The sequence below is a fragment of the Mastomys coucha genome, unplaced genomic scaffold (assembly GCF_008632895.1).
Source record: "Mastomys coucha isolate ucsf_1 unplaced genomic scaffold, UCSF_Mcou_1 pScaffold14, whole genome shotgun sequence".
Classification (NCBI taxonomy): domain Eukaryota; kingdom Metazoa; phylum Chordata; class Mammalia; order Rodentia; family Muridae; genus Mastomys; species Mastomys coucha.
The window spans coordinates 70,110,025-70,119,356 of record NW_022196896.1 but is presented as its reverse complement, the minus strand read 5'-3'; the positions used below and the strand labels follow the sequence as shown (position 1 = coordinate 70,119,356).

The 9,332-nt window shown below is 40.2% G+C and overlaps 1 long non-coding RNA gene across 1 annotated transcript in view; it reads right to left on the bottom strand.

Moving 5' to 3' along the window:
- Positions 1-9,332, bottom strand: part of LOC116088358 — an 82,508-nt gene that overhangs the window by 68,296 nt on the left and 4,880 nt on the right. Inside the window, exon 2 of the long non-coding RNA XR_004117867.1 lies at positions 3,333-3,475. This is a non-coding gene — a long non-coding RNA (uncharacterized LOC116088358). The remainder of the gene's footprint in view (positions 1-3,332; positions 3,476-9,332) is intronic.

The window sequence follows — 9,332 nt, the reverse complement described above, 5'->3', positions numbered from 1 at the left end:
GGTCATCTTTGATAAACATATCTGTTTCTATATGAGATCTAAAATTTTGAGAGAATTTATTGAACTCAAGCCTTGAGGTTGTAGCAAAGCTAAATATCACAATTATATGTGAGGAAAAGCTCCACAGAGCAGAAATTTGAGACTTAGAGAAGGCACAGGAACATGGGGGACAATGAGTACTTACATGTTTGTAGTCCGATGCCCCTTTCAAGTGTCTGCTAAATTGTTTGTGACTAAGTCAAACAACAATAATGGAAATGGTGTTCTGCCTCCTCCTCCTAACTCATTAATGCTTTTGCTCTGAGTTCTGTGTGTGTGTGTGCATATATATATATATGGAGTGTACTGTAATAATAGGTTAATCCCAATACACCCAACTATATATCTCCTTTAACTCAGGCCAGCTTCCCTCTCTCTCCCTACTAGCAATGATGTCTAATAAAATAGAATGTGCTAACAGACAAAGCTAAAACAACAACAATCCTTTCCCTGCCAAACATTAAAGATTACTAACAGAAGTAATAAGGCATGAAGATGGCCAGAGAGAGTCCAGAATGGGATGATGACAGACAAGGGAGGGTAGCCAGTCGCCCACCTCCCATCATTAGCAACACAACACCTGCTGACTGCAGAGACCCTGCCTGTGAGAGCAAGCTTACATAAACACTCAATAGTTTATTAAGCAGCCCATTTTAGAACGTAAATCATTAAACCACATCGCCATGGACTGTCTGAGAAATAATGGATTGTCTGCAAACTTTTATCTTGGCTATTTTTTTTTTTTGCCTCTAGAGTTGTGCTCTTTAATTATTAAAGTGTGGTATTAATGAACCATGCAATCATGGAAAGAAAGCTGGTTTTATCATGGCACACGAAAGGCAAAAGTTTAATCCACAGAGTATGCTGTATCCATAGTACAGAGATGTACTTGCATCCACCTTCCGAATGGCTAGCACCCCAGCTTCCCTCCTCCCCTCCTTTACACATGCACACGCAGACACTTATCCTTTACAGCTGCTCAGTCTGCAAGAACGCGCAGAAGTAATTTATCTGAAATGGCCACTATTGTTCTTGATTCTGATTTGATTCCAAAAAAGCCAAATAATAGAAAGCGTTTTTGAACATCTATTCCATGCACCTGTTGTGCGCACTTATGAAGCTGTGATGATTTCCATTTACGTCAGATCTCTTGACATGCCTTTCATGCACCACTGGGTTGCTTTGCTTAACAAAATTCCAGGATTCTGGAAACCAACACTGTCCTTATTTTATTGACAAAATGGCAAAGGCAAATGTTATTGAATGACCGGATGGCACAGTGTGGAAGCAGGGGACATACCTACCTAACTGCTAATTGGGGGTGTTTAGCTCACATAGCTATGTCTCAAACAGAGGCACTCAATGAGACTAGAAGATGCTCCCTTAGTAAGCCCTATGATATAAGTGAGATAAGGTGTATTCACCTTCTCTCTTGTTGGTTTTGGTCTTAGAATCTAGAAGCTCTGAACTATTTTCTGATCAGCTGTGTATGGTGGGGGGCCTGTTTTGGGTTTGTTGCTTGTTTTTTATTGTTGTTGTTTTTCTGATCAACTCCAGGAGGCCTACCACTTGTAATAGGAGTACCATCACACTAATTTGAATTTTGCTTTATGGCCCTGACAGACACTGGTAAGTGTTTCCTATTAGATTGCCTTATCTTGGTCTCCATGTACAGTAACATCATAGATCCATGAGGATACACTTGCCAAGAGATGTTGTGAAGATCTTTGGCGATATGACTTCTATCTACATCTGAATGACAGCAGAGGTATGAGTGATCTATATCTAGAGAATGTCCAAGCCCCCTTAGCTGCCTCTTAAGTTTATTAATTAGTATCATAGCATGCTAATAAATGGTCCTAATGCAGAGTGTAAATGATCAATGCCAAAGGGTAAGGGAATCCATTTAAAATTAAATACACTGGACTCCATTCCCAAGATAAGTGAAGGATGCTGCTTTCAAAGCTGACTCTCAGAGGCTAGGTCTAAGGAGGAAATTCTCAGAATAACTTAAGCTCTGTCCTGATGAGTGTATCCATGCACCGTTCCCTGAACTTAACAGAAAGCCTGCCAGATTCAAGATGAACTTCCCTGGATGACCAGGACACTGGGAAGAAAACCAGTCTGTTCTTCTCTGGGAGCAGTTTCCCTTGAAATCAGATAACTGAGGTAAAACCAGGTAAGGTACAGGAAAAACCATACCAAGCCAAGTTATTTTCTGGTCTGGGGCCTGTGCAATGTCATAGGCTCGTGCTTGGTTTAATGCCCTTGTTGTTAGGTCTTGAGATCTCTCTTCTTTGTGGGACAAAGTGTTCTAGTTTGGTTTCTTTTGTTTGATGGAACAAAAGCAACTCGGGGAAGAAAGAGTTAATTGCATCTTTGAACTCCCAGGTCACATTGCACCTCATGACTTAGGGATTTAGGGCATGGACTCAAGGCAGGAAGCTGGAGGCAGGGGCTGGAGAAGGCAAGGAGACCACTGCTTTCTGGCTTGCCTATGACCTGCTCACCTTGCTTTCTTACATAACTCAGGACCACTTACCCTGGGCTGGTATGGTACCCAGTGGGCGGGATTCTCTGCATCAATCATCAATCAAGAAAGTGCCCTACAGACTTGCCTACATGCCAGTCTGATGGGGTAATTTTCTCAGTTGAGGTTCGCTCTTTCCACATGACCCTAGCTTTGTGTCAACTTGCAAAACAATAACAACAAAGTCACCTAAAATTCAAAGAGCAAACCACCAGCTAACCAGCCCACAAGGGGTCTCCATGATTTCATTTTGGGTTGGGTTTTAGACTTTGCAGCGGATGCTAACTGAAGCTCTGTTTTACAGTTGGGGGACTGATTGAAAAAAAAGTTACTTATTTTTTAGATGGGAGGTGCTCGTGATATTTTGGTGTATGTATGCTCTTTTGGGGTTTTATTTGGGAAATGGATTTTCTAGGCTTTCATGTGTTTTCTTCCTTCCTTTGACCATTATTTTTTTTTTTTTATCCAGTTAGGAAAATATAGAGAAGCAATATGAAACTTGAGTAAGGTATTGTCTCTGGCCTTCAGCATAACACAGCCTCTCTCTCCCTTGCTTTTGAAATAATAATTCAAACCTGCCTTGTTAATCAAAAGTAGAAGTGTAGACTATAACTAAAATAGCCAGTTTAAGCCTGCAACGGCTTGAAGTTAGATACTTGGTTTGAAAACAAAACAAAACAAAACAAAACAAAACAAACAGAAAAACCAGACCATGTCTGCTTCTTAGCAGCTCAGGACATTTTAAAATGCTAGCTACATTTACCTTTTTGTTTTGCAAAATTAGGTTACCCATTTCTGGCCTTTGTTCTCAGCACACTTGGAATAAGAACAACGTGGAGACAAACCAGGGGCTTTGTGGAGTTCTCTTGCTGGTTCCAAAGGAACGTCTGTCCACACATTCGGAACCTAAGAACACAGAAGAAGGTCACCAGATCTCCGCCAGACAGAGATCCCATTGTAAATACACTGGGTTCATGCTTCATGAAGAGATGCATTCTAGGCACTGTGTACCACTTCATAGCCATCAAGGAATAGCAAAGAAGCTTCTAGAAGCCTTTAGAGACCTCTTAACCTGAGTTTGATCTCATACTTTCATCTTTAAAAGCTTTAGCAGTTGACGTTGGGTTCAGATCAAGTGCAAACTCACACCAGCTACAGCCAGGATGGTTTGCAGAGGGTGTCAATGGGAGGAGCCAGAATTTAAGATCCCTCTGTGACATGAACCATGTCCCCCAAAATAGATGCCAAGCACGGCTCCAGGTACCAAAACAAAATGACAAGGAATGGGTATCAAACCTCTGTTTTTAAGGAGGTTGTCATATTTTCTTTTTTATGGAATGGAAATATTCTACTCTCATTTGAAAGAAAGCCTACTTCCAAAGTATGATAGAAAGAGTTCAAGTGGTCAGAGCTGTCAGAAAATCTCTTACGATCAAGGTTAGTGTGAGTTTTATCATTTCATATCTTCAACTCAACTTTTCTCCTAGCAGTTAGTTAATAAAACTAAGCTATCGTGGAATTAATGTGGCTTTTGGTAATTCAAAATTAAGTATTTCTTAAATGACCAAACGAGCTACCATATTTGGAAGTATTTCAAACTACATTTATATAGAGAGTATTATCATCATTGTAGATATAAGTTGCAATGTTCAGGTTTAAGGGAGAGTTAGCCCCTTAAACTAAATGCAAGAAGTTAAAATCACAAGAAATTTTAATGTCATGTTTTCTGGGTAAATCTGAAGGATAATTCTCAGTGGTGCTGCCCTTTCAGCAGAGACTCATTTGGCTTGTGTTTCAGACAGACAGCAGTCAGTGCACTGTAATTTAACTTCATGTGCTTGGAAGAGTGGCTTTTTCACTAAACTTGTTTGCATTTAGGAAATCAGATCACTTACTTCTCAGTGGAGAAAGTGCAAGTCATTGGTGAGTTGTCCCTGTTGCTAATCAGGGCCCCTTTAATTTCCTTCTGGGCCTAAGATGTAGAAAGTGTGCTAAACATCTGACTGTGACCAAGTCAGTTCTTTGGGTGTTGGGCCAGACTCATAGTCAGGACACTACTTCTCGTCGGTTCAGCTCACAGCAGAGAAAACAGGACCCCTCACAACGCTACTCTTGAGCAATATCATATGAACCTTTTCTCTACCAGTAGGTTGTTAAGAGTAGATTGTATGAACATTGGCCTGGGGCTGTAGCTCATTAGTAGAACAACTTGTCTGATACGTGCAAGGCCTTGGATTGAAACCTTGGCACCAGGAAAGGGGATGCTTGCTTGTAAACGTCTGAAGCCTCAAATCTGTACATCCTGTGTACAACCGCGGGTTTTGAAAAACTGTTCATCACATAAGGAGAGAAAAGACTCATACTTTTCTAGAAAATATTAATCTTACGTGTGGAATCAGTTAGAGGCATGAGATATTTTACTGCTTTAGTCAGACTGCAGACATGTGGTATGAAGAATGCTAAACACAAAGAGTTTGTCGAATAAAAAGGGAGAGAATTGAGAAGAGCGCAAGAGATACCCAAGACACACACACACATGCATACATATGTATATACACATGTACACACACATGCATACACACATATGCACAAACACACTGATATACATACACTTAGAAACACATACAGATATACTTACACTCAGACACGCACATAAACATACACACACTAAGATACACACACATACATATATACACATGCACTCAGACACACAAAAATACACACACATATTCATAGACATACAAACTCTGAGACACATACAAACAATTAGATATACACACACATATGCTTATATACACACAGATATATACACACAAAGACACATGCATAGTTACACACACACACACACACACACTCAGACACAAATAGATTCTCTTTCTCCTTCCTTCCCTCCCCAAGACACACACAGATATACATACATACTTAGAGACATACTCAGATACACACAGACATACATACACATACTCAGAGTTAGGCACACAGGTAAATATACACACAGACACCCATATACACACTTAGAGATACACAGACACACACATATATACTTTTCCAACAGACAGTGCTGCATGCCCTTGAAGTCTTTTTGTCTCTAGTTTCTGTCTCTGTAGACCACAGGTGATGGTTATAACCCCTTGCAATGAGAAAGGTAGAGCATATGGAGGGAGGAAGAAGAGAGAGAGCACCTGATGTCATCTGCATGGTGGAGACACGACCTACTCAGTACAGGTGTTCAGAATAGGAACTCTGTATTTACACAACTCCTGAGACTCTTCTACATGAGGGCCTTGGATGCTGGATACCAGATTATGACCCATCACTTGCCCTCACTGTATTCTTTGTTCATAGCCCATAGGTAAATCTTTGCCCATCATCCACTTTCTATCCTTCTAATAGAAAACCTAAAACTGGGTAACTTGTATATAAAAGACTCCTTGGTGCATGTTGGAAAGTTCAAGCTATGATACAGGCAAAGGCCGTTGCTGCTCTAATGCACAAAGGGAAGTGGAAGGAGGACACAAATGTGAAGACAGACTTTCTGCTCTCCATGTAGCAAAGCAGTGTCTCAAGTAGAGACACTGTCTCCTGAGAGTAGAAACTCACTCCCTCTCAATGAACCAAGCACTTCCTCAAGTCCCCACCATTACCACCACCATGGCATCCAAACTTTAATGTGTGATTTTGAATGAAGACAAACGACGGCAAGATGCGTGTTAGCTCATGCTGTATGTCTTGGTTTTCATGAGTCTGGTATGTTTATTTAACCTAGAACATTTCAAAAAGGAGACCAGTATCACATGCATATAACATTTGTTTTTATTTTATGGGTGACAGAATTCCTATGGTTAAAATCAGCAGATGTAACCACCTCCACCTGGATGGACACATTAACTTCCACAGCTATTCCTACTAATTAAAAGTCCTTTCTCTGAAATCCTCTCCGAGATGACAAGATGAGTTCCCACAGATAAAGAGAAAGGACCATTTTTTTTTTCACATTTTTCAGCATGTCTACTTTGTTTAGCTGCTGACAAATGGCAGAGTGCTTATCAATCGCTAATCAAATCTGTTCCCCTTCCCTTTCAAACTTTTTCTCTCGTCATCTTTTCCTCTCATCTGTCTGCCTTTTAGGAAGGAGATACTATGCACACCCACCGTGCCCCAATAGCCATGTTATTAAAATGTCACTTGCCTGGTTGCTTTAATTTTTACTTTACTGAGAAGCACAGTGCTGCATGACACAAGATATTGGTTTCTATGAATCTCGGAAAGATGTCAGCTTCGCAGGTGGAAAACATATATCTTGGGAAGGTGTTTCTTGCCAACAAAACTGTCTCTTTGGAGCTTTCATCAAAGTGTTCAGAGACTGCCCCAGATGAGAAGCAGAAGAAATATTTCCAGATGATCCCATGATCTTTTGGGTAAATCCTGAGCTATGTGGGGCAGACCCAGCTATGTGGCTGTTTTTCTCTCTTCTGTCCTCAGGTCGAATGGAAGTTTGAGCCTATAAAGGCAACCAAGGTGAACTCACTCATTCACACAACAGGGTAGATGGCTCGCCACAGGGTGCCCTTGATGGTGCTCTGTCCACTCTAATTTGAAACATCCAAGCAATGGGAGTTCCCCTACTTCCCTCGCAAGATTACCCTACAGTCTAATAGACCTTGGCATTAAGAAGATTTTCAATTGGTAATTGGTAATCAACCTAAATTTCCCTTTTCTTAATTTCATGCCATTACTCCAACCCCGATCCCCTTGTTCCACCCAGTTCCTCACTCTCATTACTGTTTACACACTCTCCAAATACTCATAAATAGCTGACAAAGAAAAAGAAAGAAAGAAAAAGCTCTCATTTATCTGGTAGCTAAGCCACAGATAGGTTTGTTGTGTTTTTTTTTTAAGTCAGTTCTTATGATACACATTTTTTTTTTCTTAAAATACTTTTCTTAACATGAAAAGATTCAAGTATTTTTCTCAATAGGCAAAACAAGAGAAAACGTCTATAAATGGAAAGCACAGCAGTTTGTAATGGGCCAGAGGGGAATAAATGCATCCTTAATGTGGGCGAGTGATAATGGTCTAGTTAGAGTCGCCTTCCTTTGTCCTTCAGACATGAACAAAACCCTTGAACCACTTGGGTAAAGTTTCTGTCCCCTCATGTAACCTATCTTATATGTATTCCTGTATTGCACAGATGTACTCTATAATATTAGATATCACATACAAAACAGGTTCATGGTATATAAAATACTATTAAAACTTGTATTGCCTTGTGGTTGTATACAACATTGCAAGGTGGTCTTTAAGAGCCCCAAGCCTCTGTTTATACTTTATCAATAGCATGAACTGTTCTAGCAAAATTTTAGACCATTTCATGCATTTTGTTTATGATTATTAACAGCGTGGATTGTTCTCTTTCAAGTTTGGATGATTCTATGCACTTGATTTAATGTTACAATCAAAAGGACTGCTTCCGTTGCAAGCCTTCACATTGCTTTGTTTAAAAGAAATATTACGATTTCCATCCAACTGCCTTCAAAAGTCCCAGATTTTCATAAGGAGTATCCCACTCCCACCCCACTGATCGATCTAGATCTTTTCAGTAATGGATTGAGCTGGCCTGGGTCCTTGGGCAAAGTGACACTCTCTGCTATTTTGCTTGTTGTCATGGTTTTAAGTCAATATTCAGTTGACATTCAACCTGATACATGTTTTACAAGACTAACCAAGCTGTAGGAGTGAAGCAGCCTTGGGCATCTCTGGGGGAATTATCCTATGAACTACATCTTAGCACATTTCATGCTAGCACAGAGGTTCTCAGCCTTCCTAATGCTGAGACCCTTTAATATACTTCTTCACTGATGTGGTGACCTCAAACCATAAAATTGTTTCCTAGCTATTTCATAACTGTAATTTTGCCACTGTTCTGAATTGTAATGTACATATCTAATATGGGCTATCTGATCTGCAACCCCAAAGAGGTCGAAACTTATAGGTTGGGGACCAATGTACTATGATGTGGCAGGCTTTGGTTCCAAGGTAGTGACATTCCTGGTATTTATTTCACCTTCTAGAGACTTCTCATAGAAATCTCAAACATTTGCCACCATTATCAGATTCAACAGCCCTTCAGTCTTAGTGCATGAGCAAAGTCTAAGTGAGCATTTGCTATCTTTATTTTTTCCCCTTAGGCTAAGTGTTAGAAGGTCTAGAATGTTACAGCAATTTCTAACAATTTCTTGTTCACATGTTTTTGGCAACACGACGCTCTTTTAAGTTGAAAACAACTGAAATAAACTTTAGCCAACTTAAGCATAAGGGAGGGAATTGGCTGAGACACTCTCTGGCATTTCAAAGAACACAACATGAGTTGACCAAGCAGGTCTATGGAGGAAGAAAGCTAGCCAGTTTCTAGCTTCCTGGAACAAATGTAAAATGTATGCATTATGCGTCTTCTGCCATGTCATCGAATGCATCCTGTTCCAACAATTCCAGCAAGCCAGCTTCTATGTTTATGTTGTAAATTCCTGAGAGAGACAGTGGCTCTATTTGGGCCCCCATTGAGCCTGGTGCATAAACTGAATCATGGATTTAGACACCAGACATTGGCAATACAATTGGGCCCACTTTTGTGCACTAAATAGCCCTTTTTTGAGAAGGGGAACTTGCTAGGAGAAATCCATACAGCAGAGACATCTGATTCTCTGGACTTAAAAGTTACATTACAGGGCTATTGAGAAGTTTAACTTGTTTATGCAATCAGTTT